The sequence below is a fragment of the Pristiophorus japonicus genome, chromosome 22 (assembly GCF_044704955.1).
Source record: "Pristiophorus japonicus isolate sPriJap1 chromosome 22, sPriJap1.hap1, whole genome shotgun sequence".
Lineage (NCBI taxonomy): Eukaryota > Metazoa > Chordata > Chondrichthyes > Pristiophoridae > Pristiophorus > Pristiophorus japonicus.
Window position 1 is genome coordinate 27,821,934 of NC_091998.1, and position 20,116 is coordinate 27,842,049.

The window sequence follows — 20,116 nt, forward strand, 5'->3', positions numbered from 1 at the left end:
ATTGGCTAGGATACTGGGGATAACTCACCTGCTCTTCTTAGAAATAGTGCCATAGGATCTTGTACGTCCACCCGAGAGAGCAGACGGGCCTCGATTTAATGTCTCATCCAAAAGACAGCACCTCTGACAGTGCAGCACTCTATCGATACTGCGCTGGAGTGTCAGCCTAGATTTTTATGCTCAAATTCCTGGAGTGGGAGTTGAGCCCACAACCATCTGACTCAGAGGCTACCAATTGAGCCACAACTACTTTGAGGTTTATTCAGACTTGTGCCATTAAAAAGTTACTTCCACCTGAATGCACCATCCCTAACTTTTTCTGGCGTGTTTAGTGGGCAACTAGTGGGTAAATACCGCAATTTCACACCGTCCATGTGTTTGAGTGCCGTATCGAGGTACCGGTGTAGGGGAGGAGCTGGGAAAATCAGACAGCAACTTCTGGATTTCCGTGTTTAACTGTGCAAGTGTGGATGCTGGAGGTTGCTGTCCGATTTACTCCATAATAACGGTGAGCACTGATAGCTGCACTGTTATTTGCCACCGCAAAATCCAGGCCAATTAGCTTCCTGTTGGGGGCTCTGTTCCATCGGCTCTGATTGCCCTCGCCTAAATGATCATTGTTCATCCATGAACCTAGACTGTGAATGTTGATAGGCTACTCAACCGCAGAATGATCTCAGCAAGCCGGATCCTGCCCTTTCCCAACGTCCGCAAAACAATTGAGCATACCCAGCAATCAGGAATGGGACCCAGGGCTGCTTTTCTCTCTGCCTAGCCCAGGTAGATGTGCCGAGGCCAGTTATAGCATTCCTTCTGCTGGCTGGACTAAGATCAGCTAACTCTGTAGAGAACCTAGGGCTCCCCTTGTCTGAATGCCTTAACCAGCTAAGCCATCAGGAAGCCTTGCACATTGAGCTTTACTAACAGAAAGGACACAAGAGCCATATGTATGCACAGTATTCTCCAACTTTTTCAACTGAATAGTCAAGCTGGTTTACAACATTACCCAGTGTGTTTCTTTTAACATTGTTGAATGAAAGATCTTTGATTCATTGAGACGTCAGGTGGTTGTGAAAGGTACTATTTAAAATCTAAGTCTTTCCTTCTTTTCTTGCATGTTTGTTGGAAGTGCACTTGAAAAACAGGTTTATTTGTAACCGATTCTAACTTGACATGCTTCTTGGATTAAAACCACTGTTTTGGACATCACATTGAAGTCTTGGTGTTATGAAATCAATATACTGTACTCAGCACCATAAATCACAGAAAATCTGTCAAGTACACAGGGCACAAAGTACGGTTCCAAAACAAATGGTCATGGGTTAGACTTGCAAAGCTGCCTGTCAGATTATTCTATGTGGCATCATTGAGAACAACTTCTGTCAGTTTGCAGTTGGACCACCAGAGGGAGCATCTTGCTAAGCTAATAAAAGTAGCTCAGAAATAAAGGGCCCAAGTTTTGGGTGGAGTTGCTCCTAGTTTTTTGGAGCAACTAGTTTAGTTTGAAGTATGTTTAGAAATTGCAATTCTCGGATAATAGTTTGCTCCAGTTCTAGTGAGTTAGTTTAGGTTGGCTTTAGGTAAGGTATTTTTTTTTCAAAAGGGGGTGTGTCCGGTGTCCTGTTCAACCCTGAGTAAAGCTTCAAATTCTATTAGTAATACCACTTATTTCCACCTCCATAGCCTTGCCTACATTCTTAATTCACTCCAGTGCTACTGAAGCCCTTATCCACACTTTTATTATCCCCAGATTGAATATATTTAAGGTGGAGATAGTCAGATTTTTGTGCGATAAGAGAGTAAAGGGTTATGGGGAGCGGGCAAGAAAGTGGAGCTGAGTCCATGATCAGATCAGCCATGATCTTGTTGAATGGCAGAGCAGGCTCGAGGGGCCAAATGGCCGACTCCTGTTCCTATTTCTTATGTTCTTATTCAATTTCTCCAACACCATACTTGCTAACCTTCTAAGCTCCACCCTATCTCAATTTCAATTCACCAAAAACTCCACCACCCACATTCTGTCCCATATTAAGGGCTAGACTTTCCATCGGGTTTGCCCCGCTACCACCCAGTTACCGCCCATTTAACCGCTAAGATTTAGTTTAATGCCCATATCTCAATAAACTAACACCCAATTATCGCCCATTTATCGCCAGCGTTAAGTTTCGGCATAAAGTTAACGCAGAGAATTAGCTAAACCGCCCTCCTTGCATGACTGAATAAATCGCTAGCGCCCATTTCACACCGCTACAGCTAAACGCCCAAATTAAAAAGTGGAAACTAGCGGGTTTTAAAATGGACGATATTCTGGCGATCACAAAAAATATATAATCGTTAATGCCGGAAATACCGCCCACTTTTTGGGCGATCTGGACACCAATGCAAAGTCTAGCCCTCAGTCTCACTGTGACTAGCCCCCTTGACCTCAATGGCTCCCAACTCCCCAAGCACTGAATTCAAAATCCTCCCCCTTCTTTAGAACTCCACTGCCTCACCCACAATTACCTCTGCAAGCTCCTCCTATGTCCCAGCCTGCACCCCCATGGTTCACATTCTAGTGCCATGTCCAACCCCATCCCGTGCTCTCTGGGTCTCTTACTTGTCTCATAGAAACATAGAAACATAGAAAATAGGTGCAGGAGTAGGCCATTCGGCCCTTCTAGCCTGCACCGCCATTCAATGAGTTCATGGCTGAACATGAAACTTCAGTACCCCATTCCTGCTTTCTCGCCATACCCCTTGATCCCCCTAGTAGTAAGGACCTCATCTAACTCCTTTTTGAATATATTTAGTGAATTGGCCTCAACAACTTTCTGTGGTAGAGAATTCCACAGGTTCACCGCTCTCTGGGTGAAGAAGTTCCTCCGCATCTCGGTCCTAAATGGCTTACCCCTTATCCTTAGACTGTGACCTCTGGTTCTGGACTTCCCCAACATTGGGAACATTCTTCTTGCATCTAACCTGTCTAACCCCGTCAGAATTTTAAATGTTTCTATGAGGTCCCCGCTCATTCTTCTGAACTCCAGTGAATACAAGCCCAGTTGATCCAGTCTTTCTTGATAGGTCAGTCCCGCCATCCCGGGATTCAGTCTGGTGAACCTTCGCTGCACTCCCTCAATAGCAAGAATGTCTTTCCTCAGGTTAGGAGACCAAAACTGTACACAATACTCCAGGTGTGGCCTCACCAATGCCCTGTACAACTGTAGCAACACCTCCCTGCCCCTGTACTCAAATCCCCTTGCTATGAAGGCCAACATGCCATTTGCTTTCTTAACCGCCTGCTGCACCTGCATGCCAACCTTCAATGACCTTCTGAAAGTCCAAATATACCACATCAACTGGTTCTCCCTTATCCACTCTACTGGAAACATCCTCAAAAAATTCCAGAAGATTTGTCAAGCATGATTTCCCTTTCACAAATCCATGCTGACTTGGACCTATCATGTCACCTCTTTCCAAATGCACTGCTATGACATGCTTAATAATTGATTCCATCATTTTACCCACTACCGATGTCAGGCTGACCGGTCTATAATTCCCTGTTTTCTCTCTTCCTCCTTTTTTAAAAAGTGGGGTTACATTGGCTACCCTCCACTCCATAGGAACTGATCCAGAGTCAATGGAATGTTGGAAAATGACTGTCAACGCATCCACTATTTCCAAGGCCACCTCCTTAAGGACTCTGGGATGCAGTCCATCAGGCCCTGGGGATTTATCGGCCTTCAATCCCATCAATTTCCCCAACACAATTTCCCGGCTAATAAGGATTTCCCTCAGTTCCTCCTCCTTACTAGACCCCCCCGACCCCTTTTATAACCGGAAGGTTGTTCGTGTCCTCCTTCGTGAATACCGAACCAAAGTACTTGTTCAATTGGTCCGCCATTTCTTTGTTCCCCGTTATGACTTCCCCTGATTCTGACTGCAGGGGACCTACATTTGTCTTTACTACCCTTTTTCTCTTTACATATCTATAGAAACTTTTGCAATCCGTCTTAATGTTCCCTGCAAGCTTCTTCTCATACTCCATTTTCCCTGCCCTAATCAAACCCTTTGTCCTCCTCTGCTGAGTTCTAAATTTCTCCCAGTCCCCAGGTTCGCTGCTATTTCTGGCCAATTTGTATGCCACTTCCTTGGCTTTAATACTATCCCTGATTTCCCTTGATAGCCACGGTTGAGCCACCTTCCCTTTTTTATTTTTATGCCAGACAGGAATGTACAATTGTTGTAGTTCATCCATGCGGTCTCTAAATGTCTGCCATTGCCCATCCACAGTCAACCCCTTAAGTATCATTCGCCAATCCATCCCAGCCAATTCACGCCTCATACCTTCAAAGTTAGCCTTCTTTAAGTTCTGGACCATGGTCTCTGAATTAACTGTTTCATTCTCCATCCCAATGCAGAATTCCACCATATTATGGTCACTCTTCCCCAAGGGGCCTCGCACAACGAGATTGCTAATTAATCCTCTCTCATTACATAACACCCAGTCTAAGATGGCCTCCCCCCTAGTTGGTTCCTCGACATATTGGTCTAAAAAACCATCCCTTATGCACTCCAGGAAATCCTCCTCCACCGTATTGCTTCCAGTTTGGTTAGCCCAATCTATGTGCATATTAAAGTCACCCATTATAACTGCTGCACCTTTATTGCACGCACCCCTAATTTCATGTTTGATGCCCTCCCCATCATCACTACTACTGTTTGGAGGTCTGTACACAACTCCCACTAACGTTTTTTGCCCTTTGGTGTTCTGCAGCTCTACCCATATAGATTCCACATCATCCAAGCTAATGTCCTTCCTAACTATTGCCTTAATCTCCTCCTTAACCAGCAATGCTACCCCACCTCCCTTTTCCTTTTATTCTATCCTTCCTGAATGTTGAATACCCCTGGATGTTGAGTTCCCAGCACTGATCATCCTGGAGCCACGTCTCCGTAATCCCAATCACATCATATTTGTTAACATCTATTTGCACAGTTAATTCATCCACCTTATTGCGGATACTCCTTGCATTAAGACACAAAGCCTTTAGGCTTGTTTTTTTAACACCCTCTGTCCTTTTAGAATTTTGCTGTACAATGGCCCTTTTTGTTCTTTGCCTTGGGTTTCTCTGCCCTCCACTTTTCCTCATCTCCTTTCTGTCTTTTGTTTTTGCCTCCTTTTTGTTTCCCTCTATCTCCCTGCATTGGTTCCCATCCCCCTGCCATATTAGTTTAACTCCTCCCTAACAGCACTAGCAAACACTCCCCCGAGGACATTGGTTCCGATTCTGCCCAGGTGCAGACCGTCCGGATTGTACTGGTCCCACCTCCCCCAGAACCGGTTCCAATGCCCCAGGAATTTGAATCCCTCCCTGCTGCACCATTGCTCAAGCCACGTATTCATCTGAGCTATCCTGCGATTCCTACTCTGACTTACTCTGAGTAATTTAATTTCTAAATGATCATCATCATAGGCAGTTCCTCGGAATCGAGGAAGACTTGCTTCCACTCTTAGCATGAGTTCTTAGGTGGCTGAACAGTCCAATACGTGAACCACATGGACTCCAATTCTTCAAAAACTTGTCACTCTCTCATTTGCCCACCCTGTCCATCCTTTCCCTCGACGACTATCTGTCCCACCTGTGACAGAGACTGTGGTTCACGTATTGGACTGTTCAACCACCTAAGAACTCATGCTAAGAGTGGAAGCAAGTCTTCCTCGATTCCGAGGAACTGCCTATGATGATGATCATTTAGAAATTAAATTACTCCTCCTTGCCATCTCCTCACTTCCAAAAACCTTATCAAAAGCAATCTATTCCACCAGGACTTCTCCCCTGACCCTTCTACTGCTTTGTAATCTCTTTCTCCTCTGTGAAATATCTTGGGGACATTACTATTTTAAAACCACCGTTATAAATGCAAGTTATTGTTGTTATCTTTAGCATTCTCAGCTGAAGAATTTAATTTGGTGAAGGCTTATCAGGTACTGAACGAGTTAAGTGTCCAATAAACTACAGGTTATTGCATTTTTAATGAGCAACCAGCCCAATGAAGTTGCTGACTTTGAGCTTTCAATCTTAAATCGACCTTTTACCCTGTTAGACCTTGGCTATAAACTGCGATATAAAATTTCAAGTGCATTGGCATCTCATCATCAGGTTGGCTTCGGATCATTGGGAAACATGATAATTATTAACGTGAAGTTATGGGGATAAACAGATTGATGATTATCTTAGCTGCACATTTGCCTGAGGGGATCTTGCTGTTCTCAGACTCTTTTTCATCTGACTGAGCAATACAGATACAACTGATCATCCTTCCTACATCTGTACACAGAAAGATTCACTTGAAAATAGCTCGAAACATCTGCGGCAATTCCTAGCATTAAATGTTACTTGTCATGGCTCTCCCACTAGTTCAACACACTTACTCAGTGAGCAACTCAGCTGTACGAAGCAAAATTCCAGGCGCAATGCCTGGCCTGTCATGAATGAGATGATCTTAGGAAAGGTGTGGTAGAGGCACCAACATTGGTCTCAAGGGCTTTGAGCTAAGAGAGAAGAAAATCAACCGGGTCCCAGTGGTGGGGTGCAACGAGGCACACCCAGGGCCTCACTGTTCCAGGCTGCAGGTTCCAGTGGTGGGGTGCGAGCCACACCCGTGGGGAGGAGGGGAAGGAGAGCTCGACCGCGCTCTCCTGAGATGCAGGATCTAACAGATGTGGTTCAGATGATGTAATTGAGTGCGGAGAACATAGACCTTACGCGATCACTCCTGGACGCCATCAGTGGGGCGAGTGATGAGGTAGCGGGACTGTCAGGAGAAGTAACAGCAATGACACGAGAAATGGGAACGATATCCGGGACCATTAGTGAGGGAATATAGTGACCATGAGGGAGGGAATGTCAGAGGTAGTGCAAACTACGTCAATGACCATGAGGGAGGGAATGTTGCAGGTAGTTCAAACAGTTTTGCTCAACGTGAGGGAGGGAATGTTGCAGGCCGTTAAGACATTGTCAGGGCACATGAGGGAAGGCATGTTGGAGTTAGCTGCTGCAATAAGGGAACATGCCCAGACCCCACGCCCATTGACAGAATCAACTGTCACTCCCACTCCAATCCCCACACCAGCCTCTGAAGGGCCTAAAGCCTGGCCCTCCAACTTGCCACCTGACGCAGATGCCCCCGCCCCCCCAAGAGCTACGCAGTACCCACGATGTTAGAAAGAATAAGCTTGGTACCATGCCCAGAAACACTGCGCCACCGCCTGCGGGCAAGGGTGGTGGAGTGTACAAGCCCAAGTGCAGCGGGCGGTCTTAGAATAAGGGGGAGGAGCGATGGGTGGGAGCAGCGATGGGTGGGAGCAGCGATGGGTGGGAGCAGCCCTTCTTTGCTGTTGTTATTATTACTGTTAGAACTGTTCTCAAATTTAAAGTTTTTTGTAAGTTATGTAAATTTACAAGTTTCTAAGTGATCTTAAAGTAAAGTTTTGATGCAAGAATAATTTTATTAAAGTTAAGTTAAGTACATTGTAAACTAATGAATAAAATATATTTTACATTAAAACTGAATCATGTTCCATTAACACAACGCAACATTATGGAACAGCTCCAAACAGTAAACATGTCCATGCGTAATAGTTGTCGGTGAGTCCTCAGGCATCAGTAAAGTATTCACGGATGAGCTGCTGGCACAAGGCTCAAGCAATCGTTAAAGGGGCATGATGGCCCGCCTTCCTCAGCCATCGTGCTCCGGCTTCAGGCACTTGAATGGCTTCCTCATCCTTGTCGTCCTCCTCCTCCTGCTTGTCATCTGCATCTTCCACATCATTATCATCAGCCACTCTCACCGCGGGTGGTCTTCCACTATCAGCTGCTGCTGCTTCATGATGGCTAAGTTATGCAGCATGCAGCACACAACAGTGAACTGACCGACAATCTCAGGGGAGTACAGCAAGTAGCCTCCGGAATGGTCCAGGCATCGGAAATGCTGTTTCAAGATGCCGATGGTCCTCTCTATGATGCTGCACGTCGCAATGTCCGACATGTTGTATTCAGCTTCCGTCCGGGTTACACGTAGGGGTGTCATGAGCCAGGTGGCGAGGTCATACCCTTTGTCTCCCAGTAGCCAGCTCTGCCCTTCTGGCTGCTGCTGCTGAAACATGGTAGATATAACGCTGTCACATAGGATGAACGCATCATGGGTGCTGCCAGGGTATCTTGCATCGACTGATATGATATGATGCATGTTGTCACACACAAGCTGCACATTAATGGAGTGGAAGCCTTTTCTGTTTCTGTACATCCCGGAATCCTCCAAAAGGTGCTCGCAAGGCGATGTGGCTACAATCAATGCAGCTCTGTACCTTTGGGAAGCCAGCAATCCTGGAGAAGACCATAGCCTTTTCATGGATTGCTTGGGCGATCATGGGGAACTTTATAAAGTAATTCCTACGCGCATACAGTGCAGCCGTCACCAGGCAAATGCAGACATGTGTTGCATGTTGAGAGATGGCGCACACATCCCCAGTTGTAGCTTGAAACGATCCGGAGGCATAAAATGAAAGTGCAGCTGTAACCTTCACTTCATTTACAAAGCAGTCTTTCTGATGCTTCTAGGTTGCAGGTCTGCTTCTGACACAGTCTGCATCACCCAGGTGGAGGTACGAACACCTGTCTCGATATACCCGAGGTGGGTAAGGCCTCCTGCCCAGCACCCTACGGGCTCTGATGTTCCAGATGCGATGAAGTCGAATCAATTGTCTCCTACGTAGCACCATGATGCAGAAGGCTCTCACAAGATATGGCATTGTCAGTATTGCCCCCATGCTTAAATTTAACCTTTGAAAGCTGCTCAAAATGGCAGGCAGGCAGGCAAGGCTCACAGTTCTCTCTCTCCCCAGGTCTGTATGGATGGACCACACCAAAAGGTCTTGTGACTTCTCTTTCCCCCCCCACCCTTAACTAATTGGAGTTTTGTGACTTCTCCCCATCTCTCTCTCTCCCTTCCTTCCTTCCTTCCCTCCGCCCGCCCGACCCCCCCACCCCCCACCCATTGCAGTCTTCAGCGCAGAAGGCACCTTGCTCCCTGGGCTCGAAGCTTTCTGATCAGCACCACGCACTCTCTCTTTCCTCCCCACTGCCCCCCCCCGGCTTCTTTTGTAGCCGAGCCCCGAGCCGCTGTGTCCGGGCGCAGGTTCGATTCTGCCGGCCAAAGCTACGACCCTCCAGCCCTGTTCCAAGACGTTCAGTGGTGGCATGTGAGTGAGTAAAAAAGAGAAAACTTCTGAAATCCAACAAATTTATACTTCTACATTGACAGGTAAAAAAAAGTTGAACTTTATTATTGATTTTTTTTTTTTTTTTCAGTGTTCTTGACTCCCTCCAAAATCTTCGATTTAAAAACAATGGTGTCTTTCAGCGCCGATTTGTCAATGTGCGCTGGTTTTCTTAACACACCAGAAGGTTTTTCGGGAGTGGCCAGATACGCCGACCTAGGAGGAAAAAATGCTGGCTAAACTGCGAACAACTGAAAAAAACGGAGCAGACATGAGACATAACGTAAAAAAAAAAGTGGCCTAGAAAAATCGTAACTAAGTCAGTTACACCGGTGCAGGTCGCAGGGGGAAACTTGGAAAAAATTTAATATGCCAGCAAAAATGGCGCCACCAAAAAAACAGCGCAAATGAGCGGGGGAAATTGAGCCCATATACTTTGTTCATCTCATTCTGTAGTTTCTGGGCTGCCTCCTTCAATTCCATTAGCACCCCCCCCCCCCACCCCCCCAGCCCTGCATCATCTGTAAATTTGAAAAATTTATATTGAGATTCAGAATCCAAGTCATTGATGTACATTAGAAACTGTAGTGGTCCTAACACTGAGTCTCCAGGCATTCATCTTAGTACTGACATTACATCCTAATCTTCAGTAAGTTTCTTATCCATACCTGCATTTTGTCCTGAATGCCCACAGCTTTGAGATTAACTAGTAATGTTCCAAGTGAAACTTGAAATGCTTTTTTATAGTCTGAGTGCCCAATGTCATTGTGTTTACCACAGTTGATTGGATTGTCACTTTTCCAAAGAAGGTTGGTCAAACAGTATATTCCCTGTCTAAAGCCATGTTAACTACTGTTTAATCAGTAGTTGTATAGATAATCCTCACATTTATTCTTCAGTTGCGTCTATGTCTATATGGGAGTAAGCGTTTTTTTGTGTAGCTGTAACAACAGTTTGCAGTGTGGGTTAGGCTTTGAAATCAATGGTGCTCATTTTGGCAAGTAACCTTTGACTTTGCAACTATCATCCGCCCTTCCCTTTCCCTGCAGCTGTTTATAAATCAGCTAGCATGTCACATGCCTCATTCATCAGGTTCCAGTTTCAAAGAAACATGCCCCTGCTTTCTATAGGCTGTTCATGACACACCAGGGAATCAACCTAACCTTGGCAGTAATAGGACAGAGAGGGACAACGCCCACAGCACTAATCTCAGAGCAGCAGGAATTGGCAGCTACTTTTACAGCATTACACTTTGTACTTAAAACAGACCATGTCCCACTTCAATAATGACCTGTAGAGCTGCCATCTTTTGCCAAATCCAATCAAGGGCAAGATACGGGTAGTGCTAGGGTGGTTTCATGGCTCAAGTCCTGATTTCTCTTTGCTGATGATGGAAGTTAATTGAAAACTTTAGTAATCTTAATAGCACAGCATAAAATAGGGAAGCAAACTATTTTAATTGTCCTAAACCGAAGGTTGAGTTATCTTGCCCTGCTGAAGCAAGCTCATGTTGCAGTAACTGTGTTAGTTTGATATACAAGTGCAGCGTCCAAAATCCGGAGTTCCGGAATACAGAAATGTTCCGAAATCCGGACCCCCCCCCCCCCACCACCTCGCCAGCCTTACCTCGCCCCGGACCTACCTCACCCCGGCCCTCGGCGGCTCGACTTCGCCCCGGCCCTACCTCGCCCCGGCCCTCGGCGGCCTGACCTCGCCGGGGGGCCCTACCTTACCCCGGCCCTTGGCGGCCCGACCTCGCCCCCAACGGCCTGACCTCGCCCCGGCCCTTGGCGGCTCGACTTCGCCCCGGCCCTACCTCGCCCCGGCCCTTGGCGGCCTGACCTTGCCCCCGACCCTCGGCGGCCTGACCTCGCCCCGGCCCTTGGCGGCCCGACCTCGACCCCGACCCCGACCCTCGGCGGCCCGACCTCACCCCCGACCCTTGGCGGCCCAACCTCGCCTCCGACCCTACCTCACCCCGGCCCTCGACAGCCCGACCTCGCTCCAGCCCTACCTCGCCGGACCCGGCCCTACCTTGCCCCGGCCCTCGGCGGACCGACCTCGCTCCAACACTACCTCGCCCCCAGCCCTACCTCACCCCGACGGGCCCGGCCCTAGGCGGCCCGACCTCGCCCCAGATCTGGCTCCTCCTCCCGCTTACCTCGGCTGCCCAACCCCACCTACCTCGGCCCAGGCAAAGACGTTCCAAAATCCGGAAATATCCAGAATCCGGAATGGCCTCGGTCCCGAGGTTTCTGGATTTTGGACGCTTAACCTGTATAAATACCATGTTGAAGATTGGCATGGTAGCAACAATAGAACCAAATCAATTCTCACTTTTCATCCCTCCGATTTTCTCCTTACTCTTCTGAAGGTGCTTACCTTTGCTGGAGTTTGATTGCACAGCCACTAGCTACTCATTGGCCCAGATTTTGCTGTCAAAATAACGGTGAGGCTAATGGCGCTCGCTGTTATTTATGCACTAATGATACGGCAACTCCAGCCGAGGGGCAGATGCACGATTAAACACAAATATTCAAAGGTAGCTGTCCAAGTTACTGTTAACTTCGTGAAAATGGAATCTCGCTGTCTGGCTCACCATTGAAATACATTGAATGGCGTAAGATTGCCGCATTTGGGCAGTAGATATGAACTGAACTCGCCACAGAAAGTTAAGGCTTGTCTATTCCAGTCTAAGTACCTTTTAATGATGTGGAAAATGTTAATTACTGTCAAACAACCACTCTGGCATTGAAAAATAACTATTACAAGTATGGAGTCTCAATTCTTCAGGTTTTAATTGTCTTCAAATTTAAACTAATTTTAATTTTAGTTCTTTTTTACTTTTTGTTTGACTCTTTTTTCTTTCTCTTAACCCAGTCTTTTTCATTTCCTCTTTCTTTCTATTTTGGTATCTGATTTGACATGAAATGCACCCACTAATCTATACTTCCTTCTCGATCCTTGCGTTGTTAATTTCACAATCCTTTAATCTAAGGAGATACACAGTTGCTTTCGCTGTTCAGTCAGGCCCCAGATGCCTGGTTTCTCTCGCTGCCCCGTTATCAGCTCGCACTTTCAGAAACTTGTCACACAAGAAGTTAACAAACCTAAATGTGCAAGAGCAAGTTTAACCAATGGCAGATATTGTTAGATGACCTGCTACAGCAAATTAGATCCCATTAGTATCTTGCTTAAAAAAGACTTGAATCTCTACAGCGCCTTTCACAATCTCAGGACATCCCAAAGCGTTTATAGACAATGAAGTACTTTTGAAGTGTAGTCACTGTCGTAATGTAGGAAAGTGCCCATTCTTTACATATACACCTATGCAAGATCGTACAAATCCCCTGGGAGGACAGACGCACCAACATTAACGTCCTTGACCAGGCCAACATCCCCAGCATTGAAGCACTGACTACACTTGATCAGCTCCGCTGGGCGGCCACATTGTCCGTATGCCAGACACGAGACTCCCAAAGCAAGCGCTCTACTCGGAACTCCTTCACGGCAAGCGAGCCAAAGGTGGGCAGAGGAAATGTTACAAGGCCGCCCTCAAAGCCTCCCCGATAAAGTGCAACATCCCCACTGACACCTGGGAGTCCCTGGCCAAAGACCACCCTAAGTGGAGTAAGTGCATCCGGGAGGGCATTGAGCACCTCGAGTCTCATCGCCGAGAGCATGCAGAAATCAAGCACAGGCAGTAGAAAGAGCGTGCGGAAAATCTGTCCCACCCTGCCTTACCCTCAACGACTATCTGTCCCACCTGTGACAGGGACTGTGGCTCTCTTATTGGACTGTTCAGCCACCTAAGGACTCATTTTAAGAGTGGAAGCACGTCTTCCTCGATTCCGAGTGACTGCCTATGATGAAGATGATGATTATGCCTATGCACGGAGTATCAGCAGACTATTTTACTGGAGAGGCATCATAAACAAGTCCATTGGGGCGTATTGGCCAATTGTACTGTCCCAACAGCAGCTTTGGGTAAGATCAGCGAACTCAGCACAAACCAGAAATTGAACCATAGGCTTTCTGGCTGTAGGATCTCGTTCTACACTGGACAGTGGCTTTACCCACTAGACTTTGTAACTATTACCCAGAGCTGTTTACTGTGACCTGGGCAGTTTGGTGTTGCTGGTGGTACTCTGAATCTACCTTCCAATATAGACAGGGCAACTGAATCAAACCCGAACATACGATCATGGAGAAATAAATCAGAAATGTGGCACTTGTTGACAGGAGGAATAGGTTGGAGGGAGGGGAAAATCACCTGCACTCTTTCATCTCCTGGCTCCTGAATGGTGTTGGCAGTGGTCTTGGAGGGTTTATGGGTACGGTAGCATAGTAGTTATGTTACTGGACTAGTAACCCAGAAGTTTGGACTAATGATCTGGAGAGGAGAGTTCAAATCCCACCATGGAAATCTGGAATAAAAAGCTAATGTCAGTAATGGTGACCATGAAACTACCGGATTGCCATAAAAACCCATCTGGTTCACTAATGTCCTTTAGGGAAGGAAATCTGCAGCAATGTGGTTGACTTTTAACTGCCCTCAGTGAGGAAGCCATTCAGTTGTACAAAGAAGTATTCGAAGAATAAAACCAGACAGACCATGGGAGTACTTTCACCACATGGACTGCGGCAGTTCAAGGGCAATTAGGGATGGGCAATAAATGCTGGCTTTGCCAGCGACGCCACATCCCATGAACGAATAATAAAAAAAACCTGGGGATAAGGTCCATGGCACCAAGGAAGATGAGCAGCTGTAGAAAATAAATACTAACAATAGGGGAAAAGCTCTCACAATGGCTGATGGGGTAAAGTGGCTCCCTGTTGTGCTGTTGGGCTATTCTCAAGAAAGGCCCTAGATTCAATCCACTGTCTGTGCTGAGTTGGCAACAGTGGCCTCAGCACTCATGGACTAGAGAGAAGGTAAGTAAACCAGGGTTCCCCCTCCCCTGATCATTATGCAGTGACACCCTGCTGCAAAGTATGAGTGTGTGAATGTACCCCACAGCTCCTGATCCATCCCACTAGTCAGCCCAATTACAGATTGTAAATGCCACGTGTGCAGGACAGAGAGGAGCTTTAATCTTCTGAGGGCAACGTCAGTCAGTGTGAATTATGTGCAGCAGATAAATGATTCCTGCAACTGTGTGTCAAAAAGCACTCAGATAGCAAGACACACTCACACAGCAACATATCTGATGAAACAACACAGTGAAGGTTAGATTGTGCCACACATGTGTCACACATTTGTCACCACTTGTCAATACAAAATCTGAGCAGGCGTGGAGTGGGAAAATAGATCTTATAACAAGGTGGGAGAGTAGACATTTGCCTGAATTACTTTTCATTGACAATCGTGCAGAACTTTATCATGCCAGCTAGTGTAGTATCATTGTTGATCTCCTGTTCGTTGTAAAGATTGAATTACTTTTAAAGACATATCAAGATTATTAAGCAAGCACTGATTCAACAAGCATGAGTCTAAATAGACCAACAAGGAAATCCATTCCGCCAGAACCACTCGGCTCCAGATCTCATTGCAGTCTTGGTCCAAACATGGACAGAGGAGCTGAATTCCACAGGAGAGTAACTGCCCTGGACATCAAGGCAGCATTTGATCAAGTATGACATCAAGGAGCCCGAGTAAAATTGAAGGCAATGGGAATCAGGGGGGAAACTCTACATTAGCTGGAGTCATACCTACCACAAAGGAAGATGGTTGTGATTGTTGGAGGTCAATCATTCCAGCCCCAGGACATCGCTGCAGGAGCTCCTCAGGGCAGTGTCCTAGGCCCAACCATCTTTAGTTGCTTCATCAATGACCTTCCCTCCATCACAAGGTCAGAAATGGGATGTTCGCTGATGATTGCACGGTGTTCAGTTCCATTCACAACTCCTCAGAAAATGAAGCAGTCCATGCAGCAACTGCTGGACAACATTCAGGCTTGGGCTGATAAATGGCAAGTAACGAGCAACATTCATGCCACAAAAGTACCCGGCAATGACCATCTCCAACAGGCAAGAATCTAACTACCTCGCCTTGATATTCAACGGCATTACCATCGCCGAATCCCCCACCATCAATATCCTGGGGTCACCATTGACCAGAAACTTAACTGGACCAGCCACATAAATACTGTGGCAACAAGAGTGAGTCAGAGGCTGGATATTCTGTAGCGAGTGTCTCACCTCCTGACTCCCCAAAGTCTTTCCACCATTTAAAAGGCACAAGTCAGGAGTGTGATGGAATATTCTCCACTTGCCTAGATGAGTGCAGCTCCAACAATACTCAAGAAGCTCAACACCATCCAGGACAAAGTAGCCCGCTTGATTGGCATCCCATTCACCACCTTAAACATTCACTTCTCCACCACCGCCACACCGTGGCAGCAGTGCATACCATCTACAAGATGCACTGCAGCAACTCACCACGGCTTCTTCAGCAGCACTTCCCAAAACCGCGACCTCTACCAGCTAGAAGGACAAGGGCAGCAGGCGCATGGGAGCACCATCACCTGCAAGTTCTCCACCAAGTTACACACCATCCTGACTTGGAAGTATATCACTGTTCCTTCATCGTCGCTGGGTCAAATTCCTGGAACTCCCTCCCTAACAGCACTGTGGTAGCACCTTCACCACACGGACTGCAGCGGTTCAAGAAGGTGACTCACCACCATCTTCTCAAGGACAATTAGGGATGGGCAATAAATGCTGGCCTTGCCATCGATGCCTACATCCTGGAACAAATTTTTTTTTAAAGTAAGAAAAACTATTTTACAAAGCCTGCAAATTGAAAGATCCACTGGGAACAATATAGAACCCTCAAACATTTTAAACGGATGGTTGGGGCAAAGAGGATCTGAAGATGAGATTAGCTGCAGATGTTAAACACAATAGCAAGAAATTTCTCCACTACCAAAACAGTATCGTGGTGGTTAGAAAAGAGGTGAGATCCCAAAAGGATGCTAACAGGACTGAAACTGAGGATGGATGTAAAACAGCTAATGCATGCAAAGGTTACTCCCTTCAGACAAAGTCATAGGGGCCGAAATTCAGCCCCGCCCGAAACGGGTTGCACCTACCGTTTTTAAAGTGTTTTTACCGCAGCTTCCGATGAGGTGGCCTCTTTTGCAAAATTTAGCTCTTTGTCGTCTTTTTTCAGGCGGACCTGAAGTCAGTCACAATGGGGGCGGAAGTGCGGCGGTAAGTACTGTAGAGGGACGGAAGTGGAGGTGGGACGGAGTCACGGCCGCTGTCAATCATTTAAAGGGGAGAGAAGCAGCGACTATTTAGATTCAGCCCACTGGGCCACCAGGGAGGGTTTCGGCTGGGCCAGTGGCCTGACACCCAGACTGTCTGTTGGCGGCCCAGCCGAACCCGGGAGCATAATTGTCCAGCTGATTGGGAAGTTGGCAAGCAAACAAAAACATGGTGGCTGCGTCAGTGTGCCCTCCCCTTTAAGGGCCGCTCCGCACCATGGCACACAGAGTGAAAGTAAGGTGCACCGACAGAAAACGCTGTCGGGGGCACCGCGCAGAGCATTTAAGATTTTTGCAGCTAAATTTCGCGGGGGGTGCGGGAGATCAGCAGTGCGCCCTTTGATGACGCACTTAGGACGTCCAGCAGCAGCGGGATGGAAGTGGAGACCGCCAAAAAAAAAACCCCGAGCTGACGGCAGCCATCGGATCGGAAGTCGGCGGCCGCTCGACTCTGCCACTTGGTCGCCGCTTTCTGGCGGTAAGTGGCCTTTTTGGGGAGCTGAATTTCAGCCCCATAGAATCATTTATTTCGACAAAACTGTTTAAATTCACAGAGAACATAAAACTAGTGGGGGCACAGAAGTCAACTCAAATGGGGCAAAAGTGGAGCACTTGCAGGTGAAATTTAACACGAATAACTATAAAGGAACTGCCAAATGGAAAAAAACACAGGAAACATTCGATGAATGTTGGCAGACTAGCTGAGTGTGAAGCAGCAATCAACAAAAATGAATACTACATTGACTGCTAAAGACTCTGGGGCCGAAATTGACCTGTTTTTGCGCCCCGTTAAGTTTCTTTTCGCCCGGAGGCAGTGGCGCCTGGGGCGAAATTGCCCCAGAGATTTTGGGGGCGATTTGGAGTTTGTGCACGCCCCATGATTTGCGCCCCAGTTGGTACACACACAGCGATTATGTCATCGCTGTGCGTGTTGACCCCTCACCAGCCCGCGTTAACCCCATTGCACTCCACGGGGGAAATTGCTCCGCGGGACTCGTGGCTGGCGTGGGCCAATGTCAGCGTCCCACGGGGCACCTTTTAAAGGGGAGGCCATGTGCGCACTGGGCTGCCATTCCCCACTCTTCCATCGGCCCAACAATGGTGGCCCTCATCCCGACCGGGCCGCCATCACGCAGCCCGGCACTCCACTTTGCGTGCCGGGCCGCTGGCCCAGTCGAGATTGTTCCTGGTGGCCACCTAAGGGCTATGCAGAGTTCGCAGCGGCCCTCCCCTTTAAATGAAGGGGAAGGGCTTTGTAACATGTTAGCGCTATGTGGCAGCTCCGCATGGCGCTGACCTGTTCACGCGATGCTGACACCCTGGGAGCGTCCCTCCAACGAGGTGGAGCACCTGAGACAACGCACCTGCCTCGTATGAGGGGTGCAAAGGGCAATTCCATGCCGGGGGCAGGACTTCCGCCCCGGACGTTAACTGATCTGGTCCCGGAAAGTTACCGCCTCCGGACGGGCCGGGGGGCAATTTTGGTCCCGATGTGTTGCAGGATGTCATTTAGACTACACCATGAATACTGTGCCCAGCTGTGGTTATTGAAACACAAGGGAAATGTTTATGTCGTAACGGTGGTACAACGAAAAGCCACAAAGCTCATTACCAGTGTTGGAGGAGTTATGGGGAAATACGTGAGCTTTTCAAGAATGAGCAGGTGACTGAGAGGGGATCTCGCTGAGATATGAGAGGAAACAGCATAGAAACACAAAATCCAGAAAACTACTTCAGACTAAACCTCAGTGAGGCAAGAGGGCACAGAATCAAATTAGTGAACGGCGAATTTAAACTTTCTTCAGACCATTCTTCTTCACACAATGAATGATAAAGGCATGTCACAGAGGGAGCGGCCCCTTAGAATGCTGAAAGGAGAAGGGAGCATAAAATGTGTTTGGTGGTGGGATCGTGTTGGAGGTGGCGGACATGGTGGAAGATAATCTGTCGAATGCGAAGGCTGGTGGGATGAAAGATGAGGACCAGAGGGACCCTATCACAGTTCTGGGAGGGCTGTAGTACATGAAATGGAAAGGACTTGGTTGAATGCCCTGTTTAACACAGTGGAAGGGAATCCTTGGCTGATGAAAAATGAGGTCATTTCAGAAGCTCCTCTGTAACAGCCTAGTCCACTCTTCCATCACCCCAAACACCTGGTCTCCTTCACCTGGAAACTGGAGCACAGTAGCTGCAATCTCCTCCCACACCACCATCCAGGGCCCCAAACACTCCTTCCGGAGAAAGCAATTTGTAATTTCTCCAAGCTGGTACATTGTACTCACTGCTCACTTCTACATCAGGGAAACATAGATTAGGTGATTGTTCTAAAGGAAAACCTGCATTTATATAGCACCTTTTACCACCTCAGGACGTCCCAAAGTGCTTCACAGCCAAATAAGTACTTTTGAAGTGTAGTCACTGTTGTAATGTAGGAAACTGCAACATGATAATGAGATTAATCTTTTTTAGTGATGTTGGTTGAGGGATAAATATTGGCCAGGACACCAGAGCGAACTCCTCTAGTCTTAAAAAAAAAAGAGTGCCGTGGGATCTTTTACATCCACCTGAGTGGACAGATGTGGCCTCGGTTTGATGTCTCATCTGAAAGACGGCACCTCAGACCGTGCAGCATTCCATCAGTACTGCACTGGCGTGTCAGGCTAGATTTTGTGCTCAAGTGTCTATACTTGGACTTGTACCCATGACCCAGAGTCAAGAGGGCTACCACTGAGTTACACCGACACCTCTGCCTGCAAACACAACCCTGAGCCACCCCCTGTTGCTTACCACTTTAATTCCCCATCCCACTCCCATTATGACCTCTTTGTCCTTAGCCTTGTATAGTGTTCCAGTGAAGCTCAAAGCAAGCTCAACCAACAGCACCTTATCTTTCTACTAGACACTCTGCACTCCTATGGCCTCAATACTAACTTCAACAACTTCTGACCCCAACAGCTGCTCCCATTTTCTGGCAGCTAGCAGTGCAGGATGGGTGTGCCAGCACTTGCAGAGATGGAGGAGGGAGTGGGTGGGTGCTTGGAATAGGGATTCCCCCATCAGTACACTGTTTGCAGGGTGATCTGCAATCCCTGGTGTTGACTTGCATTTTTCTTTCACCAGACTCCTGGGCCACTGAACCCTGTTCCTCTTTGCCAGGTTTTCATGCTCCCACTCTCCAACTTTATAACTATTCACACATTCTCTGGGTGTTGTGCATGTGCTTTATTCCTCTGATTTCTCTCATCGTGACTTCTTTTGCCTCACGCTATTATCACTTCTGTCAGTTAACCATCTCCTGTTCTTCACCAACCCACTTTACAGCTCATTCTCTCACTTTTCTTGTGTACATCGTTATTTCTTTCCCCACTTTCCCTTGTCTGTTCCTTCTTACAAGCTGCCCATGTTATATCTTCAGGTTGTGGTGAAGGATTATGCCTGAAGCATTATTTTCCTTTCTTTACAAATGCTGCCTGACTTGCTGAGTATTTCCAGAATTTTCTCAGATTTTTTTTCGATTTCCATCATACACCACATCTTGTCTTTTTGTCTGAGGAATTCACCTCCTCAGCATGATAAATATATG

The 20,116-nt window shown here is 47.3% G+C and overlaps 1 protein-coding gene across 7 annotated transcripts in view; it reads right to left on the reverse strand.

The window, feature by feature from the left end:
- The window catches only part of shld2 (shieldin complex subunit 2), a 118,486-nt gene that overhangs the window by 80,187 nt on the left and 18,183 nt on the right, over positions 1-20,116 (reverse strand). For 6 of the 7 annotated variants that reach the window (XM_070865820.1, XM_070865819.1, XM_070865821.1 and 3 more), the window contains exon 3: positions 13,536-13,689. The exons of the other annotated variant lie outside the window; for it this stretch is intronic. The gene's annotated coding sequence lies outside the window, so the exon portion shown is untranslated. The remainder of the gene's footprint in view (positions 1-13,535; positions 13,690-20,116) is intronic. 7 annotated transcript variants of the gene reach the window in all.